Genomic DNA, 20,400 nt, shown 5'->3' on the forward strand with positions numbered 1-20,400 from the left:
CTGTAAGCTATAAAAATATGACACTGAAAATGTTGGTGCAACATCCAGCGTCAGATACCACCAGCCGCCACTGCTGTATATTATTTAAGGAAGAGGGACGAATACATGAGACATGACTACGGTAGGTTGAGTGTGAAAACGTTGCCCATAGGGTCGGTTGGTGCATGCATTTCAGTGGGCTTGGCAGACTGATATGCAATAGCAACTTCTGGCTCGGCGAGGAAAGCAACGGGAAACTACCTCTCTCCTCATTTCCCTAGTATGCCTCTTAAGTGATGCCTAGGCCATCTATTACAGCTGATGGCAGAGCTGTTGAGGATCCAACCAGCCTTAGGGCTGAAGACTGAACACCTATTCCCCCTCCCTCCCGCCCCGGTCCTAGCTCCTATCCGATATACAGCAGCAAGCCGCTATGGGTGAGTAGAGGGAGAGTCTGGGCTGCGATATCAGTCTCCGATGCTTAGCTCTCAGAAATACGTGCGACGTTTTTTCTCACTGCTTTCAAGTTTTGAAAATGGAACAATGTGTCAGATGCTTACATGATAATGTGCTTTATATTTCCATAGTTCTCAATTGAGGTTTGGGCTTCATCGATAGCCTTGGTAGCCCTCAGTATACGCCACTGATTACTCAGTAGCCTACAATTTCATATAAAGGATTTATTCGATAATATGTTTCCCATAGGGTCGCTGAGACCCCAGTGTGGTGTTCCAGGGTTAACTGTCGTCCTCGTTGGCCCGGGTTTGATTTCCGGTACTGCCAGGGACTTAAGAACAATAAAAAATATTCTGCTTCACGTTCAGAATAAATACTTTTTTCAGCTGAAATAAAGTACATACCATTTTGTACGTCATTTTCTATTCAGTTCACTCCAATTAAATAATTTCAAATGCTTTTTCCTCAAAATATCATTTGTTGAGTTCTCCCTTTGTATACGCTAACGTCTCATATTGTTTTCTTTTGGTATAATTTCATTACAATGTACATTTTAATAATATTTAAGAATATTGCACGTGTATGTTTTAATTTTTGACACACAATGCGTCTTTTGTTTCGTTCGTATCGTATTCGACCCCCCCATGAATTTGTCCCTATTGGTGAAAGGGCAACCGTTGTGGAACCATCATTTTGGGCTCAGAAAGAGCTTTGTACCGGTTCCCGACAAGATGGGCCGGGATGGATATTTAGACTGTAAAATCGCCGAATTTTCGAGACAATTTCCATTTCGTTATACAAGTATAAGGCGTCGTAAAGCGCCCTTCCACCCCACTTGTTTATTGGAGGCTCGTGTCCCACATTTCCAATCAAACGGTATCTCAACCATTCAGACCGGATCTTTAATTGCTCGACTATAAACCCGAATGTGAGGACAAGATTACGTTACACTAAAGATCAAATGTATGTAACCTGCTTTCTAACGTCAAAAGTTCCAATGGTACTTAGTCTTCTTAATATTTCGAATTAAAGTATCTCCCCTGCTAACAGAGCCCACAGTTGTCACCTGCTTTCGTCATAACTTTCGTCAGATGCTGAACAATCCTGAGCTTTCGATATGTAATTATCTCCAACTTACTTCTGTATTGCATACGACACTTAGCATAGCTAACATGGAACTTCACTGTGCTCTGTTGCAAGTTTTCGTGGGCTACTTGTGAGGACGGAACTCAGACCACGAAACAAGGCGGTGTGTAAACACTCGACCTCTTTCTCTGAGCAGCTAGGTTGACGTCGTGATTAACGGCCCACAGAAGAATACTCATGAACGAGGGTTATGGACCTGCAAGTGGCGAGTGTCAATAACAATTATATACTGAGTTCTCCCGCACAGGTGCACTGGAATTCTTCAAACTACTTACCGTCTCTTAGACAACTCTACTTGAAGTACTGTAACTCATCAAAGTAATACTTAGCAGTCTAAGGGCCCATTATACTTATCCTGAGAGGGCCTAGACATCAGGAGAGCACAGAATCCTAAGAATTCTAGAAAATGCAAGGATTTACAGTTGGTCAAGATTAGCAATTGCTTTAAGCAAGTAGCTTTTATTTCTTATTCAACGCCACATTCTTACGTTTTCCTTATGTAGGTCTAGCACCCATGCTCAATTTAGGAATTAACTGGGAGGTCAAATTGGATGCCCTTCCATTGCTGTGCGCTGGTTCTCATTAAAATCCAATCTGAAATCACCGAGATTTAAACTCTGGACACTCGCTTTGGTAGTCAAGTACCTAGACTATTGCGCCAGCTTGTCAATCTTTAAGGGAATAACGATCATCAGTGTAATTCTATAGTGTCCTTCGAGAAACAGTGAGCCACTCCAAGAACTTTCATTAACTTCGTGATGAATTAAAACGTCAAAACTTTGCGGATTTTATGGCGCTTTGATTACTGCCATTAACTATAGCACCTGTTTTTTTTTTTTTTTGCAATTTTAATATCAGAGATTGCAGTGGACTTGACTTTCCATGTCAACTATAAATTTGTATACCGGACAATCTTGACCATTTTTGTTTTGTCATTGTGAACAGCTATTTCTCTTATCAATGTGTAGTTATAAGAATTAACTTTTGCTACCAAAATGGGGTATAGAACAGCCTAAAATATTTATTAATAGATGGATTTATAATTTTAATTCTCTACCACCAACGCATAAAGTAGTAGAATTCTCGATTGCGTTTCGATGGACACATAGTTATTATGACTGTCCACAGTCGGATAATTCTATTCCAGCTACCTATGAGTACAATGATGGTTCAGAATTACAGACAGAAGAACGAATTCTCACGAAGGCTATGTACAAACTGTCAGTAAGTCAGAACCTTCTAAGCAAATCGGTTCAGAAAATTTTACTCGAGGCTAATTTTGAACATATATTCAACGCTTGATCCATGACTATTTTAATTTTGTTTTTTACAGCGAAAGACACGAATTTTACTGCCACAGATTACACGTCTTCTATGCAGCCCACAAGAAGATTCGGAGTGGAAATCATGGTGCAATAGAGTGAAGGAGGTTTATTAGATTTTGTCTGCGAGGCTCTGTACAGGTTACTTAAGTTTACATCTTTGTCTGTCTTAAAATGTTAGCTATTTGCTGTGGAAAGAGGCTAAATGAGTAGGAGGTAAAATGCTAAGTCAGAGAGCGCTTTAAGGTCCATTACGACCGTACTTCCATATGAAAGTTTGCTGACTTCCGATGTATTGCACACAACTGTGACCGTACGCAAAAGTAGTTGGAAATTGACGTGAATGATATCAGTGAATGAGATCCTGATTTATCTTCTAATGTTATTTAGGAAAATAAATTGCAGCTTTGGTCATATTATACGATATCCCGAAAAATCGTAACCTCGCGCATGAAGGTCAAAACCTCTCAGCTAGTGCTGAAGATTGAAAGATACATTTCTTGCCACCGAATTTTGACAGTGGAATTTTTTCAGTACTATCTGGTAAGAAGCACTGCTACTAGATGTTATTAATATGCGTAGGCCCAGGTGAATAGAAATCTATTAATATACGATGTATTTAATTAACTAGTACTTCGAACATGGTTACTTTAAACTCCTCTATACCACATTGTGGAGCTGGGTTCAGGAGTTTTTTGTGGGAATGTCATCGAAAGGAATGATTTATGCCCTCTTGAAATGCCAGCAAGATCTGAATGTCTTTTGGTGAGGGGGTGAGTTTAAAAGAATTAAACTTACTGTCGTCTTTTTCTAGACGATCTAAATGCCTTTATCACATTCTTCTAAACTGCATGAGCTCTGCAGCTTGCTTCCAGGTTAATCCGATTTCAATCATTGTCTTTATCATAAATTTAGTAGTAGATTATATGTCTAAAACATGACCCAATCAGAATCAGGAACACATTTTTGGGGTTAAAAGACAAAACATCGTATCTCACAATGTTATTCCTAGCCATTATATTCCTTAAGACTGGTCGCGCTTCCCAGCCACATATGATATGCAGTCCATCAGAACAACGTTCGTTGTGTTCATTTTCCTGTGAAAAATGGCGTATGACTTTTAGTGCCGGGAGTGTCGGAGGACATGCTTGGTTCGCCAGGTGCAGGTCTTTTGATTTGACGCCCTTACGCGACCTGCGCGTCGTGATGAGGATGAAATGATGATGAAGACAACATGTACAAACAGCCCCCGTGCCAGCGAAATTAACCAATGATGGTTAAAATTCCCAACCCTGCCGGGAATCGAACCTGGGACCCCTGTAACCAAAGGCCATTACGCTAACCGTTTAGCCATGGAGCCGCACACCGCGTTGGAGGAGTGCATATTTTCATGACCTATTTACGAATTATCGTGCATTTAAGGTTAATTTTACTTTACAAGCCGGGATGGGAAAATGAACACAATGAATACTGTTCTGATGGCCTGCATATCCATATGCGGTTGGGAGGTGTGACCAGTCTTAAGGAAAATAATGGCCAGAAAACGCATTGTGAGATAAGAGGATTTGTCTCTTAACCTCCGATTTTTAAAGACAAGTAAACGAAATAACTCTCTGTTATCCTTTGAGTGAGTTTCCGTACCTGACGACTGCCCGGATAGTAACTTCCTCAGCAGCTTTTTGCATAATGATGACCCCAATAAGTTACAGTACATGTACACTCAGATTATCAGGCATATTTTATATTTCACTAAGAATACGAAACTGTTGACTTCAACGTTATGAATAATGCATCATCACCACCACCACCACCACCACCACCACCACCAACAACAACAACAACAACAACAACAACAACAACAACAACAACAATGACGTTTAAAAGGATAATTCCGACTGACTGTAATCAACGCCCAGCCTAAACTTCTCGACATAAAGAAGTGAAATTTTGAGAATACAATTATATTACAGTGTAGGTGCTCACTAAGGGGTCATTTTGGATAATCCGTCGCTAACGGGGTGACAAGGGGGGTTGAATTGTTTAAATGAGTACATCAATATCTCAAAAACGTAACAGTTTACAGACGTAAAAGTTGGTATTTGTAACCTAATTTAAAAATAAAGAAACACGCATTTTTTGTTTTCGGAAAATTCCCTTATTAATAGGGGTGAAAAATGGTGAAGAACGGGTTGAATACCTTTTATGATGATACTTATATTTCAAAAACTGAAGATATTACAGACATGCAAATTGGTATTTGGAACCTCCTATAAAAATAAAGAAACACGTATTATTTTGTTTTCGGAAAATCCACGTGGTGGGGGGTATCAACAGGAGGGAAATGGAAGGATTTTTTAAACTGAGCATATCAAGAGTATATCTTTAAAAATGGAACGTGTTACAGTCGTGAAAATTAGTATATTATTTGGAATCTCCATTATAAGTAATGGAACACACATTTCTTTTGTTTCGGTGAAACCACTTAAGAGAGGAGGGGAAGCTAAAAGAACTGAAAAAGATACTGATATCTCAAAAACTGACGGTTACAGGTTTGACATTGGACTTAGGAATCTCCTTTAAAAATAAACACGTATTCTTCTGTTTTCGGAAAATACACTTAATAGGGAGGGTGAAGTAAAGTGAAAAATTATTTGACTTTTTTTATGAAGATACTTATATCTCAAAAACTGAAGATGTTACAGATATAAATATTGTTATTTTAAATTTCCTTTAAAAATACAGACATACGTATTTTTTGTTTTCGGAAACTCCACTGAAGGGGGCTTGAAATGAAGTAAGTAGTTGTTGAAGTATTTTTATTATGATACTCACCTATATAAATAAAATCGCAAAGATCGTATGTCTGTACACTACCCTTTTTGGCGAAATGTTTGTACATTTATACGTTTCAGGTCTAATAATGACCAGCTTCATATATTTTAGCCTTCGTTTCCTGAAGGTACTCATTTTTACCCCTCTTCCAAAAATCAAGATGGCGGCACAATCTGCCCGACGAGGTTGAAAACTGAAATTTGGCAATTTTAGCCTTTAACCGACGGAAAAACTCTAAGATGATTCATTTTTTACTTTTTACCCCAAGAATATATCGAAATATGGAGGCAATTTTAATGACGGTGCAGGCCTTCGTTTCGATGCATTTCGTGGCTAAATGGTAAGTCGTATCACAGAACGGACAGCACAATCTTGGTTTAATTTGGTGTGATCTACATCTTTGGTTCTATGACTTTTTGTCGTATCTCTATTCCTTATGCGTTAGAAAGAGCAGCTTTTCTCGATTACACGTAAATTTTGTACTTTTACTTTGGCACACCTATAAGAAAGATAGTCATCAAATTTGGCACGTACACTTGACACGGCCAAATTTCATGATTCTAGCTTTCAGATAAGTGTGCCAAAAATAATATCAAGTGTAAAAATGTGCACAAATTTCACGCTATTCAAGGATTCTAAATCTAACCTAAAAATATGGGAGATACGAGAAAATGTTATGGAACCAACCATGTAGAACGATAAAGAGGGCGTCTAACGGCGCAAACCGTTTGTCAATGTCATGTACTCTTTAGGAGCAGTAAGTCTCGAAACTAAGGTCTGCACTTATAAACGTGACCGTGCTTATCTGTCATCTATATCTCTGTATATCTATAATTATAAGGGGAAGTGTCTGTCTGTCTGTCTGTCTGTCTGTCTGTCTGTCTGTCTGTCTGTCTGTCTGTCTGTCTGTCTGTCTGTCTGTCTGTCTGTCTGTCTGTCTGTCTGTCCGTCTGTCTGTCCGTTTGTCTTTGTGTCTGTCTGTGCGCGATGCCCAGCAAAATCTACAGCACGTAGAGATCTGAAATTTTGAACATAGGTAGATGGAAAGGGGTCCGAATGCACCTCGAAGCCGGAATTTTCATTTTCTCTTTCGTTGGTGAGTTATGAACGAAAGACCATCGGAAAACGTGCATTGGGATATGACAATCCAACGTGCTGTCACCAAGATTAAATGCATAGAGTCGCTGTCGCTAGGCAACGTACATAAGATAGATAGAGAACACAATATTCAAGGAGCCATTTTACGTCCAGGACGTAGGAAGCTGTTTTTGGTCTTATATGGTGTGAGGGCATATGACGGTGTTGATGATGATTCGTCCGTCGGATCGGGACGTTAAGTCTTGAGCTATTCGAGAGGAGTGCGCTATGTACCGGCGCCGGGTCTCATCCTCTTCATTCTTACTATCATATAAAAACTCGCTACAAAGATTCATCTCACTTCATACCCAAACCCCATAGAGAAAGGGACAAGGGTTGGACACGTATATATTTATAGGAAACATACTGTATATGGCACAATATAGACGATAATAATAAACAAGGAATAATACATATATCAGTCAAGATGCAATTTTAAGTCCGTGGAATAGGAAGCCATTTCCTTCAGTCCATGATGTCTGTCTGTCTGTCTGTCTGTCTGTCTGTCTGTCTGTCTGTCTGTCTGTCTGTCTGTCTGTCTGTCTGTCTGTCTGTCTGTCTGTCTGTCTGTCTGTCTGTCTGTCTGTCTGTCTGTGTTCATGTGTGCGATACCCAGCCAAATCCACGGCAAACAAAGATCTAAAATGTTTGTCATGGGTAGGCACAGGTTTGCACCTCAGACGCATGGTTGTGTCTAAGAGCAATTCATGCACCAAGACATGAAGCTGTCAACGTCATCAACAAGCAACACTCACAAGAATTATCCGGTTTCCTATAAATTGAAAATTCTATTGATACATGTCATACAGATAAGGCTGTCAACTACACGACAGAGATTTTGAACAATTTGGAGTCACCTGGAGTACCCTTGAACATCTTGGGGTGGACGATTGTGGCACCAATTATCCTTCTCAGGAATATGTATCCTTCCCTCTGCAATGAACACAGCTCTGAAAATTATGACGAATATTATTGAAGCCATGCCGCAGGCGAAGTAGTATCCCTCGGACTGTAAGTCCATTGAATAGGAAGCCATTTTCAGTCCACTACTCGAGGAGCCATCAGCCCGTAATATTCGGAAGTGTTTGTGTGTATGTGTGAGAAGCCCAGTCAAATCTACGAGACACAGAGGTCTAAAATTTTGACATAGGACAATCGCTTGAAGTTGTACAGTCCATCTGCGAAATCGGTGCTTTTGTCATTGTCGTCTGTACGTGGATTGCTCAAGAGTTCAAAAGGCAAACAAAATACAGTATACATATTACCTCCAAATGGAGCTCTAAGCTCTAAGGAAACAATATATTTTGTATTATATAACATGGTCTTTTACATGGTTTTAATATTATTTGTACCATCCATCAACCCGGTATCTTAAGCATTGAAAGTAACAATATAATAAAAAGAAGGTAATGTATTTCATGCAATTTACGTCAAAAAGATGTGAGTTAATAAATATAATGTTTTAATTTGCTTTTAAATAAAGAGTTTAGAACATCTAACGGTTGAATTAATAAACGCGGGCAGAGCCGCGGGCACATTCTAGTATATATATAATAAGGCTAAGTCGGAACGGCTCTAATCAACGCCCAGCCAGTCAAGCGACATAAAGAAATGAAATTTTGGGTATACATTTATATTACAGTATATTGCTGACTGAGGGAGGAGTTTTGAATATTCCGCCACTAAGGGGGTAAAAAGGGGGTTGAACTGTTTACAGTAAATGAGTACATCTATATCTGAAAACCTTAACAGATTACAGACGTAAAAATTGGCATTTGGAATCTACTTTAAAAATAAAGAAACACCAATTTTTGTTTTTGTTTTCGGAATATTCCCTTAAGGGGGTGAAAAATGGGGAGGAGGGGTTGAATAACTTTGATCTGGATACTTATATCTCAAAAACTGAAGATTTTACAGACATGAACATTGGTATTTGTAATATACTGTAAAAATAAAGGAACACGTAGGTGAATTTTTAAAATTAGTATATCTAAAAATATAACATTCCACAGACGTGAAAAACGGTATTTGGAATCTCCTGTAAAAGTAAAGAAACACGCATAATTTATTTTTCGGAAAATCATCTTCAGGGGAAGTGAAAAAGTGGGTGAATTTTTACATGAGAATACTGTATCTCGAGGGCTTACATCTAAAACCTCGTATCTCGCAATGCTTTTTCTACCCATTATTTTCCTTAAGACTCGTCACGCCTCCCAGCCACATATTGATATGCAGCCCATCAGAACGATTTTCGTTGTGTTCATTTTCCTGTGCTGTGTAAAGGAAATTGAACCTTAAATGCATTATGCATTAGGACTGAGTAAATCCGTGATGAAAACAACATCCCTACAGTACAGTATGGTAAGGTCCATTTTCCTTTACACATCAGCATAGGAAATTGTTCACAATGAAAATTGTTCTGATGGATTGCAACTGCGTATATGGCTGGGAGGCATGGCCAGGCTTAAGGAAAATAATGCGTAGGAAGTGCATCGGGACATACTGGGACCTTTCCCACCATCCCCCATAGCTCATGGTACCATATGCCAACGAAGAGGTGACCCTGTCGGGTCATGAACACATGGCACCATGCTCCACGGAAGGCGATGGTCAAGGGACCTTTTCGGCCTGTGACGATTCCCTCTCATTGGGATTGAATAAGTAATCCACTCACATGAGGGGTCAACGCCCTGCGGCGCAGCAAGGTCGCTGCTAGCTCTCCCGTTCTTAAGATCTGAACCCCCGGCTACTCAGAGTCGCAGACCGTCCGCGGCGATAAAAATAAAATATCTTACAACTAACTTAAAGGCATAACATGAACGGAAGAGGTTCTGGATGCTAATTATCGGCAAGAATTAGGCACGAATAAAATTTCTGAATATTTAATTCACTCCCGTTGAACATATTTACAATCTACAACCTTGAACATCATAGTTAAATTACATCCATTGAATTTTAATACCAGCAACGGACAACCATGTCCGGGCTATCACCCAAGTGAAAATAAGATCCACATCATTAGGAGAGTCTTTATGTGGTCTATTGACATTACGCTGTTGAATATTATAACACAAAACAATCACCTATTCAGATTAAGCACCTGGGTGTTCACATATAGCTTCAAACAACTCGGAGAAATTTGAGTTGCGTTTACTACACTCTTGGTTGATAAACTTGGTTTCGAATTTACGGACACGATTATTTTACCTGCTGAGTACGGTAAACACTATTATAATGAACCAAACTTTTTACAAAAATTTATAAGAAAACTATGATCTTACGGATATAAATATTCCCGGGATTAATTCCCAAGTTACATTTTTAAAACACAGCAAGTTACACTAATTTACCCTAAGATTAGAGTGGCCACCTACATCGAACATAACACGAGAAATATAAGATTTAAAGAAATTTAAAAAATCATAAAATGATAAACAACTTCACGGCGTTACAACCTCTCGCAAAAACATGAAATGCACACAATTCTAGTTACTGCTAATCACCTCATTTGAGGACTAACTATACACATCATAGGGCCTGAACCCTCCACTCAAACGAACTACCAAAGGATTTTTCACGAAGTCTCAATTAAACAAATCAATTAGCATCAAAACAACATCCTATTTACACTATTATCACACCTGGAAGAGAAAACACATATTATAACATTTCCCATACATGGTAACTGCATCTGGTTTACCATTAGCCGTCGTTTGTGTGACTGACTCCCTTTTGTCATGTCCGAGGTACGAACGGGAGACCAACAGGTCTCTCGAGTCGGGGAACCTGAAAAATCAAGACCCTCTCTATCGCTTCTACATGTGTATGAACTAAGTATTACTGAATTCACCCAACTTAGCCTGATTAGAATGTGGTAATCGATTAACAAAAAAAAAAAACATTTACTAGCAGAGCACAAGAGGGTTCGAGGAAAAACACTTCCTTGAGAAAGACGGCCATACATTTGCCTTTTATCAGGCCTAGTTTGACACAAGCGAGCTCCGACCCTCCCGGGGTGGGATGCCATAAATTTCCTTTTCAACCGCCCTCACACCGGCCATATTCTCTTTAAACCCAACATTAGCGCGTTTACAAAGCCTATTCAGTGGGCCAATTTATTCACGCGAACAAAAAAACAAATACAAACAGGTGCATAGAATTATGCTCTAACCCGCTCAGGTATTCTTCATCTGACCAATCTCTCAACTTTAGGGCCGTTACATTATTTTACTCTCTCTCTCTCTCTCTCTCTTATAGGAGTCCGGAGTTCCATCCTCGTGCCTCTCATAGTAAAACTACCACAATCCACGGGCTAGCACACTAGAGTTTAATAAACTCACAGAATTTACTAATAACAATCGTCATAATAATTACAATAATAATAATAATAATAATAATAATAATAATAATAATAATAATAATAATAATAATAATAATAATAATAATAATAAGGACTACGTACCTGACATGAATTTATATTACCTTCATTAGATTAGCATAAAGTTATCCGACCAAACTGATTAATTTAAATGAAATAAAATGAACTAACAATAGGTACTTAAGCAATCACAAAAAAAACAATTCTTTAACAGGGGCCCTAGCTAGTGTTGGTGGGGGTGGACATTTGTACCTCGGTGCCATGACTCTTCACACACATATTATGCTGCAACGCCTTAAGTTATCATGCATAAAATACAACTACTTTACATTAATTCGAGTACTTCACCTATCCAACTTTATCTGGTTCACAGGATATATGGCAAAGATTCTTGCGTCATCTTAACCTGACTTCTTTCATATATCTCTCCAAGAACTAAGGCTCCTTTATTACCTCAACGAAATTAATTAGCCTTTTCCCCCCGTCTCCTCTGACAGTACTCATAAAACAAGGATACAACCATGCTCATGCAATAAAGACAACTAGATGGGAAATTCATACTCTATTCCTAATTTGTTTCCTTCCCAAACAACTTTAAAAGGTTAAAATAAAATAAAAATACCGACCACTCTAATCTTACTACTTTAATTGTTCAATATAAAATCATCCCATGCTATTCCTATATTCTGATATGATTTATCTACAGGGAATATCAATATCATAAGATCATAATTTTGTACTCAACATTGCTGGTCCGTTGTCCATCGTCCGCCGTTCGAGCCCAGAATGAGGGCTCCCTTGAAGGTCTTAGCCCATTCTGCTGAAGTGGGAGATCGCTGGTTCAGGACGTTCCATGATGCTCCTGGAATAATCCATAGCGTTGGGGTTTGAACACTGAAAATGACACTGTTTACACTGTTTTCACAAAACTTCCTCCACTCACGTTACAGGCAAATTTTCCTTTCTTCTAACCAGAAAGAAAGTTATGAATGTCTACGATACCCTGGCACAGGACGCGGCTAGCCTAAATCTAACATATGCAATTCCGAGCTCACAGTTTCATTACCGGAACAGTTTAACCTCCCGCATTACCCTAAGGTGGGATACTTATGTTTATTCTCAACCCTGTCTTGTATGCTTCGTTCAGCGCGATTACGCTGTTCTGAAGCACGATAAACATTGATACAATTTTGTTTATGTGATAACCACTAATTCTTCGTACTATCACTATTCACTCGCCTGCCGCTTACACAGTTTCTAACATAGATTATAATTAAGAGGCTCTCTGCCTCCACTACGGGATACTGATTGAAAAATAACGTTCCACGTTCGACAGACGGCAATTCATTGTTTCACAGTTCTCGGTGCGAATTTATGTCACTCACGATCCTTCGTGTCGCACCGTGATCAAATTATAGATGCGCACATCATGTTTACACAGTTCAGATTTTTACTGCAGATTCGCACTGAAATCCGACTTTTCACACTCCCGCTCACTGAAAATTTACCATACAAAGAGAGGGAAATCAGACCAAAAATCGGCCGTGTGGTCACCTCGTAGACTCCTCGAAGACTGGTCTCCACCCTCATATGTGCAGGCAAATATAAGGGCTCCCTAGGGTGGGGAATGCTTGGGAGACATCTCCCTCCTACACATTTCAGTTTTCCAGATCCACAAGGCTTACGAATCCCAGCGATGCGGCAACTTGTGTGGCCAACTACTCCGAAATACCAGATGTGATGCGGAACTCAGGATGATCGGTGGATTTGTAGTAATTAATTCCAATACAATCGGGGTGGGGGTAGTACTCGCTATTAGCATTTGGCGACACTGTAGGCGTGGGTACGCCGAGGTGGTTACGTAACCTTATGAAGATGCATTTTCGTAGGTGAGATTATTCTACCTTGATTTTCAATTTTGCCATTCATCCAATATTCTTCTTATTACTCTGACGTATGTTTTCTGGTTAGTTTAGCCTTTATTGAGCTGAAAATACCCCTGAAATCACCCCATCGCTTTGGCATCGCTGTGCGTTGGCGTTTGTTTTCAAGATGGAGTCAGCAAAATTGTATTCTTCTTCCCCTTTTTCCATGATACGCGCGCAGTTTGGGAGTTTTTCTGAGCCACCCACTGGGAGCTCTTGGCGCCCCTATATCGTGAAGTGTTATGCAATATGACGCTACTGCCAGCATCCACACAGAGGAAGCTACAAGCCGACTAATTTCTTCAATATATATACTTAGAAATAATTATTCCTGTGACTATACGGTCACAATACGAGGTTTTAGAAGTAAGCCGACGATCTACAGTTTATCTCAAAAAGTCAACATGTTACAGACGTGAAAACTGGTATTATTAATCTCTTTAAAAATTAAGGAAACACGTATTTTTTACGAAAAAACACTTAAGGGGGTAAATAGGACTGTAAATGGGGTTGGATTATTTTTATTAGGATACTTATATCACAAAAACTGAAGATGTTACACACGTGAAAATTTGTATTTGATATCTTCATTAAAAGTAAAGAAACAAGTATTTTTAGTTTTCGAAAATCCACTTAAGGGGGCTTGAAAAGAAGTGATGTAGGGGTTGAAGTATGTTTATTAAGTTACTTATCTGTATAAATAAAATCCTAACGACCGTGTGTCTGTACATTGACTATTCTGGCGAAATGATCGTACAGTCGTCCGTTTCAGGTGTAATAATCACCATCTGCATATATCATAGTTTTCAATTCTTGAAAGTCCTCTTTTCACCCCTCTCCCCAAAATCAACATGGCGGCACAATCTGCCAGACGAGCTAGAACATTGAAATTTGGCAAAATTATAGGTTTTAACCTGTAACCGACGGAAAAATTCCAGGATGTTTAAATTTTTCACTTTGTACACCCGGGATATATCGAAATATGGAGGCAATTTAAATGATGATGCAGACCTTCCTCTCGATGTATTTCTTGGCTGAACGGTAACTAGTATCACACGGATGGCACAATCTCAGTTCAATTTGGATTGATCTGCAACTTTGGTCCTACGTCGTTCTGTCGTATCTCTATCCCTTGTGCGTTAAATTTGGTTGTGTTTCTAGACTGTCCGTTAAATTTGAAGTTTTACACGTATAATTCATAGGTTGACACACTTATAATAAAGACGGGATCATCAAATTTGGAACGAACAGTGACCCTCGCAGTAGCCACATGTGAGCCAAATTCTATATTTCTAGCTGTCGGATAAGTATCCGGAAAGTAATGCAGTGTGTAAAAACCGTACCCAAATTTCTCCCTATTCACACTTTCTAACACAGTCTAACTCATAAATAGCGGAGATACGAGAATATGTCATAGGATCAACAATTAGTCCGCTGAAAGCGGCGTCTTATGGTGCAATCCGTTTGTCCATATGACGTACCGTTTAGCAGCAGTTAATCTGCAAGTTTTGCAATGTGTAGACATGCGTATATTTTCTTATGTATATCATTTATTGAAGTCGATTTCTAGCGATTTAAAAGGGGTGTGTCTGCCATTATGATTAATACTTTATAAATCGATAGTGACTGACAGCAGGAGGGCGTCTGCTATTGTGACCAATGCTCCCCACTTCGGCTTTGACTGGCAGTAGTTTCTTCAACTCCTGTGTAACTTGTATTAGTAAGGAGGGCCTACGGTTGTAATGAATAATTCCCTTTCCGATTTGACTGGCAGAAGGCACAGGAGCATACAATTTTCTTAAAAACTCCCGTATCCGATTGTGCCTGGAAGTAGGAGAGAGGCCCGTCATTTTAAAGTAGACCCCCAAATCGATTGTGACTGCACAGTAGACAAGGGGGCCTTCTATTATAAGGAAAACTTCCCAACTCGATTGTGAATGGCAATAGGCAAGTGAGTCTTCCGTTATCATAGCAACTCCGCAGCTCGCACTATATAATGGAAACAACGTACGGGGACCTCTCTTTTCTGTTTTTTGGAAAACGCTAAGAAACATGCAATAAATTTAAAAAAAAATAATATTCACTGCGTGAACAGTAATTTTGTTTGATCTCCGTATACATTTTAGAATACCGTGGCGAAGCACGGGTACATTTGCTAGTATGTAGATAATTGTGCAAATTTTGTATTACATGAATGCACTTTTATGTACACGAAGATTGGTGCCCTTCGAATTATTTCTGTAATGCCACTTCTAACTGCAATACTGAGATGTCGAAGATTATGAATGTGGATTTCACATTATCTCTGAGACAGGCTTTTAAAGGTGGCAAGAGGTGAAAAGATGAAAAAAGGACACATTCCTGGACTGCATAGGGTCACTGTCAAAATAAGTCCCATATCTGTTGAAATATCTAAAATACTAAATATATCTCAACACCAGTGCTGAAACTAAACAAGTTAACTCGACGTTCTACATACATTCAAAACCCGTTATTATAAACGTAGTTACTTACAACTTATGGTGAAACCGAACCACGTGAAAATTCACGTTGAAAGCGACTCGTGTTCGAAAGTGAGTAACAACACTATTATTGAATTGTTGGTCCACCAACCATAAATCACCGAGCACCGGTAATAAAAGAGGGATTTATACTGAATTTAGCGTATATAGAACTACGGCGCCCTGTGATATAATGCTATTATTTTAATGTCCATTAGTTAGTGGGTAAATTTGTATGATATTAGCCTACATACTAAGTGAAAGAGTACCACATCAGTTAGTGTCCACACGCATTTGTGCGTCCACGAGAGCGACTGTCTAGTTCAGTCTTGCACAAATTTCATGCACCTTGAATTTACCCAGCGCTCCTAAGTAGGAAAAGAATTCGCATCTACTTACGCAAAAGAGATTTCATAGCAGCTGATCTCCAAGAATGACAATATTGGACGGTGGAAAGGGACATTATCGCAGCGGCTGCATTATGGTGTGCATTCTGTTTAGCGACTCCTTTGATATTTGCAGTTCAGCTGGAAGTGAAAGCGGTGATTACTGTTTCAAGAGTAGTACAACCAGGTAACCACCCTCTTTAACAGTAGTAAAAAGATATCAGGAAGAGTTTCTTCACTCTGGAGAATAAGAGACTCTGAAAATTTCCTTTTTTTTTTTTTTTTTTTTTTGCTACTTGCTTTACGTCGCACCGACACAGATAGGTTTTATTGCGACGATGGGGCAGGGAAGGGCTGGGAGTGGGAAGGAAGCGGCCGTGGCCTTAATTAAGGTACAGCCCCAGCATTTGCCTGGTGTGAAAATGGCAAACCACGGAAAACCATTTTCATGGCTGCCGACAGTGGGGTTCGAACCTACTATCTCCCGAATACTGGATACTACTCTGAAAAATAAAAGCCATCAAAAGCATGAAAATGATTGACTCATTGGGCCACGATCGGGGTCGGAAGGGAGTCGAAACCAGGTCGGATAGGAAAAATGAAAACTGCTAATAAATTTTCAGTTTTCATTTCTTTTACATAAATGGTCCACCATGTTGCATGCGGTCTTCCTCCACTTCTGGGTGACCTTAGAAATTCAAATATTTCAGTTAAATAAATTAATTCCAACATTGTGATTTTTTTTAATATATGAAATTTTCCAGGGGAAAAGAAAAAATGATCCCAAATTTGTCCGGTTCTTTGGATGAACGGTCAGCGTGGTCGCGTTCGGTTCAGAGGGCCCCGATTTCGATTCCCGGCCAAGTCGGGGATTTTAATTTTAAATGGTTAATTCCAGTGGCTCTGCGACGCAATATTTGTACTATCCCTAATGTCCCTCCAACTCACACACCACACATACTACAACATTATCTGCCGCAGTAACATGCAGTGTCTCATACACGGCAGATGCAGCCCACGCTCGTTCACGAAATAATAATAATAATAATAATAATAATAATAATAATAATAATAATAATAATAATAATAATAATAATAATAATAATAATAATAATAATAATAATAATAATAATTTCTTCACTCTGAAGAATAAGAGATTCTGAAAAATAAAAGCCATCAAAAGCATGAAAATGATTGACTCATTAGGCCATGCAAACCTTACACGATCGGGGCCGGAAGGGAGTCGAAGCCAGGTCCGATAGGAAAAATGAAAACTGCTAATAAATTTTCAGTTTTCATTTCTTTTGCATGCACTTCTGGGTGGCCTTGGAAATTCATCTTATTATTATTATTATTATTATTATTATTATTATTATTATTATTATTATTATTATTATTATTATTATTCTGAACTTCAATAAAAACGTTGTGTTGGTATTTCGGGGAGATAGTCATACTATCCCATGTCGATTCATAAGAGAAAAAGGTAGAGAAGAATGAAGATATCAGCAAAAGAGAAGGGAGGAGTCTTGAGAGGCGTGAAACGTAAACTCCCTAGACCTCACAAATCTAATACCGCTGGAGTTCACCACGGGTAATCAGTTAGAAAACATGGAATCTAGACCCAATGCTATTTCGAGAGCCGAGCTGAGTGGCTCAGACGGTTGAGGAGCTGGCCTTCTGCCCCAACTTGGCAAGTTCGATCCTGGCTCGTCCGGTGGTATTTGAAGGTGCTCCTAAGTTTGCCTCGTGTCGGTAGATTTACTGGCAAGTAAAATAACTCCTGCAGGACAAAATTCCGGCACCACGGCGTCTCCGAAAGCAGTGAAAGTAGTTAGTGGAACGTTAGGCCAATAACATTAGCTTAATTAATATTACCATTTAGAGGCCCTGTTCCACGCTCTCACCTGGCGAGTTGGCCGTGCGCGTAGAGGCGCGCGGCTGTGAGCTTGCATCCGGGAGATAGTAGGTTCGAATCCCACTATCGGCAGCCCTGAAGATGGTTTTCCGTGGTTTCCCATTTTCACACCAGGCAAATGCTGGGGCTGTACCTAAATTAAGGCCACGGCCGCTTCCTTCCAACTCCTAGGTCTTTCCTATCCCATCGTCGCCATAAGACCTATCTGTGTCGGTGCGACGTAAAGCCCCTAGCAAAAAAAAAAAAAAAAAATGTTCCACGCTCTCAAGTTAATGGCCACGTGGAGAGTTCAATATATTACATCAAGTGATACATTTCAAGTGATACATGTCATTGTTAATATCGTTTATACAGTGTTGTTCACGAAAGAGCCGCCTGTCCTTAATTCACGTTGGATTATCGTTCATGTATGAAAATCACAAATCTATTTGGAATTGCGCATTGAATCCGTTGTACATTAGTTTTCACTAATTTCTGGATGAATATTTTTACATAGACAAACTGTTCATGGTCAGGAAACTGATCGGTGAAATATTCCATTGTCCGTTGTCCGCAAGTACCTTTCCAACAATGAAATCGTTCCTTCAGCTCCACTGCCACTTACCACATTCGTATAGTACCACCACAGAACAGGGAAAACGAGTGAGGTGGGTTTTCAATATCAGGCAGTAAGAAAATAAGAGAGGTGCCAGGAATGAGTCAGCCGTCCATACGGGAGGCCTTTTAAGCTCAACTCTGTACGTTGCTAAATGTATTAAAAATTAAAATACCATTACTCGGCTTGGAGAGCCTCCGTGGCTCGATGTCAGCGCGCCGGCCCGCACACTGCTGGGTCGCTCCATGTGAGATTTGCGCTGGACAAAGCGGAGGCGGGACAGGTATTTCTCCGGATTTTCCGGTTTTCCCTGTTATCTTTCTTTCCAGCTACACTCTCCAATTTCATTTCATTTAATCTACCAATCATTAATTATTGCCCCAGAGAAGTGCAACAAGCTTCCGCAGTCGGCACAATTCCTATCCTCGCCACTAAATGGGGTTGATTCTTTCCATTCCTGACGCGGTCGAATGATTGGAAACAGGCCGTGTATTTTCATTACTCCGCCGGATATTTTAATTTTATACTATGTCACGAATAGTTCTGGGTTAAGAGTCTTGGTCTGCAGATATTGGAGTGTAAAATGATCATAGTAAGGACATATCGTCGGCTTACTTCTAAAACCTCGTATGTTCCGATGCACTTCCTACGCATTACTGTCCTTAATGCTTACCACGCCTCCCGGCCACATATGGAGTTGCAGTCCATCAGAACAATTTTCATTGTGAATAATTTCCTATGCGGGTGTGTAAAGGAACATGGACCTTATCACACTGTATAGTAGAGATGTTGTTTTCATCTCGTATTTAAGCACTCCTACAGTATAATACATTTAAGGTTCAATTTCCTTTACACCTCAGCACAGGAAAATGAACGCAACGAAAATCGTTCTGATGGGCTGATGTGGCTGGGAGGCGTGACCAAGCTTAAAGAAAATAATGGGTAGAAAAAGCATTGCGAGATACGAGGTTTTAGAAGTAAGCCGTCGATATTCAGCTTATTGTTTGGCTTTCTTGACCGGAACCACTGCCTGTCATATTAGACAGTACCTCAGTTAGGCTCATGAGGTTGAGTGAACACCATAGGTCCCTCAGTACAGGATCAAAAACCTTAGATAAGCCAGAATCTTAAAGTAGAGAAAGACACTTTACCCCTGTACTACGAGGTCTGTTACATATACCGGTAAAAAAATTAGTTATTGGTACATGATGTTCCAGAGAAAATAACAAGGGAACAAAAACAAAGAAGAAGTAGCGAAGATCTTTCAAAAACTAAAATAATCACACCTTGCCCTTGGAGCTATTTCAAGAAAAGAAACAGAGCATAAACAAGAAAGCCGTTTTACGTGGATTCCTAACCACAAGGACGTGACGTTACATTTATGAACTCTCACCCACACCTATTGGCCGGGATTCCAACCGCGGCCTCCTTGACGAGAAATCTATGACGATAGCTCCTGGCTACCACGTGATCTGTACTTTTCCAGTATACTGAACATAGCAAAGTCACTGCTAGAAAGAAACTAAGTTAATAACTTATTTCCATCACCTCATTATGATAATGCTTACAGATTCATTTCACACTTTTTGTCAAAGGAATTCCATTCTTTTCTACAGTAAGGATTTAGAAATAAAAATAGAGAAACAAAGACCAATATTGACTTAGCGCTGAGAAGCAGTCTACTGTAACAACGAGACTTGCGATAGTTTAGAGCACGTAACTTGGTTCTTTCGCTTCTAGTGAGCGCTCTTTCCAACTCAATGATCGCTGTTTTGTATGTCTGGTCTAGTTGAACCCTTTGTTAAGAGCACACGAGATGTTTTAT

The sequence above is a fragment of the Anabrus simplex genome, chromosome 1 (assembly GCF_040414725.1).
Source record: "Anabrus simplex isolate iqAnaSimp1 chromosome 1, ASM4041472v1, whole genome shotgun sequence".
In the NCBI taxonomy this organism is placed as follows: domain Eukaryota; kingdom Metazoa; phylum Arthropoda; class Insecta; order Orthoptera; family Tettigoniidae; genus Anabrus; species Anabrus simplex.